Genomic DNA, 2212 nt, shown 5'->3' on the forward strand with positions numbered 1-2212 from the left:
CGACTCAGAGACCGGACCGGACTGGACTGGACCGGACTGGACTGGACCGGACCGGACTGGACCGGACCGGACTGGACTGGACTGACCGGACCGGACTGGACCGGACCTGACTGACCGGACCGGAGGTTCAGAGCTCCGTGGGATCAGAACCGCTTTATTCGGATGGCTTCACACGCAGAGAAACCAGCTGGTTGTCGTGAATCAGAAACATTTTGGGGTTCTGGACTCAAACAGGTGGTGATGTTTTCCTCTGAGACGTTCCTTCAGGTGGACACACCTGGACCGGGTCCTTCCTCCTGATGAGGGTCAGCGGTTCGTCACGTCCTCATGCCTGAATGTTTTCCATGGCGGCCGTCTCCATGGCGCCAACAGCTGCGGATTATAATCCCGCAGAGATTTAAAGGCAGATCAGCGGTGTTCTGATCCGTCCTGCCGTTCTCCTGAACAACCGGACCCGGACCTCGGCTGACTGGTTTCACACCAGTAAGGAGCTGTGGGCTGAACTGGGACGACCTGACTGGCTTCCATCATTTACCCTGGATGAACTTTGACCTTTGCTGCTTTCTCAATATGTTTTTTCCGTCTTTCCAAACTGTTTTAAACTAAAACATGAGAAAATAAAACAATATGAATAAAGTTTCACCACAGCCGACTCTGATCCTCCATGTTGGACAAATCCTTTAATCTCCATGGTAACCGTTCAGCTGGGTAAAACGCCTGGGGGGACTTAGCCCCGCCTTCAAGGCGCAGCTCCTCCTCAGAGCTGCAGCCTAGTCTGCAACTCGGCTCCTTCAAACTAGCCAGCAGCAATTAGCAAACATCTGCTGAGCTCGTTACAGGAGCTGCTGCTCAGAGCGACGCTGGTGAAAACATTAAAGGGTTAACAGAGGAGCCATGTTGGATGACTTCCTGGAGGCGGAGCTTCAGGAAGAGGCAGACACCCAGTGCCAAGGCGTTAAACCGGGAATTTAAATGTTTTAGGTCGTATTTGGTATATAGATCATTTTATGAACCGTAACACGGCCCCTGTAAGGCCTGAATGCTTCCTGAATAACCTCTACTGGGGGAAATTCTCAGAAAACCGCAGAAATTATAATAATTTTCCCTAAACGGCGGCACCAGGAGCGGCTCTTCGCCCGGCTGCATGTGGAGACGGCTGAGAGCTGTGCAGCTGCAGATCAGGTTTCTTTTTCTGTTGGTTTTGGTTAATCAGCAGGAAATCAGTTGATTCACGATGGACCTAATTGTTACTTAATGGCTTCACGTTTGAGCAGATTCCTCCTGAGAAATCACCGCTTCTACTTTTAGAGCCGCTTATTAGAAAAGGGATGAAAATCTGTTTGTATCTGTGACTTATGGTTTTATTTGCGCAGGTTGTGGAGGAGGAGGAAGTGACATCACCAGGATCCTGGAGACGTTTCCAGATCGGATCACGTTTGTTCAGAAGTTCGAGACGTTTCTTTACCTCCATCAGACGGAACCCCCACCGAGAGCCAGACGATCGATAATCTGAATATATTCTGAGTTTCACTTCCTACTGCTGCTGTGGGGGTAGAGAACACACACACACACACACACACACRCRCACACACACACACACACACACACACACCAGACATGTTGCTGCAGGCGGATCTTCCCTGTGGTGTGGCCTTAAAGCGTTTCCTGTGCAGCTGACATGGAAACAGAACCCAGAACATCAGGAACCAGAGAGGAAGCTGAGCGCTAATCTGTCTCTGTCCATGTCCTGCTGCTGCAGCAGCAGCATGGAAACATCCAGGAGAATCACTTCCTGCTGCTGCAGCAGCATGGAAACATCCAGGAGAATCACTTCCTGCTGCTGCAGCATGGAAACATCCAGGAGAATCACTTCCTGCTGCTGCAGCATGGAAAGCTAGCTATCTTCTGCTAGTTTTTAATCTGTTTAGCAGTTTAAAATTCACTGTCGCTAAATGTTTTAAAGTGTTTTGCAGTTTAGCTTTAACTTCTAATTTTTACGATGTGTTTCGTGGTTTAGCGTTAGCAGAACTTAAGCTTCCTGGTTTGTGGACCAGTGGCTATCAACGCTAGCCTTTTGGCTAGCTGTGCTCACCACAGCTAGCCAAAAGGCTATTGATGCTAGCCTTTTGGCTAGCTGTGCTCACCACAGCTAAAAACTGCTGTTGATTTTAATGTTGGTGGATCAAAACCTGCTGCAGCAGCCGGATCGATC

The 2212-nt window shown here is 49.5% G+C and overlaps 1 long non-coding RNA gene across 1 annotated transcript in view; it reads left to right on the forward strand.

The window, feature by feature from the left end:
* LOC108166719 (uncharacterized) overlaps positions 1 to 1536 on the forward strand; it is a 9174-nt gene extending 7638 nt beyond the window's left edge. Inside the window, exon 3 of the long non-coding RNA XR_001777070.1 lies at positions 1374 to 1536. This is a non-coding gene — a long non-coding RNA (uncharacterized LOC108166719). The remainder of the gene's footprint in view (positions 1 to 1373) is intronic.
* Positions 1537 to 2212: the final 676 nt, after the last annotated feature.

This window comes from Poecilia reticulata, linkage group LG11 (genome assembly GCF_000633615.1).
Source record: "Poecilia reticulata strain Guanapo linkage group LG11, Guppy_female_1.0+MT, whole genome shotgun sequence".
Classification (NCBI taxonomy): Eukaryota; Metazoa; Chordata; class Actinopteri; order Cyprinodontiformes; family Poeciliidae; genus Poecilia; species Poecilia reticulata.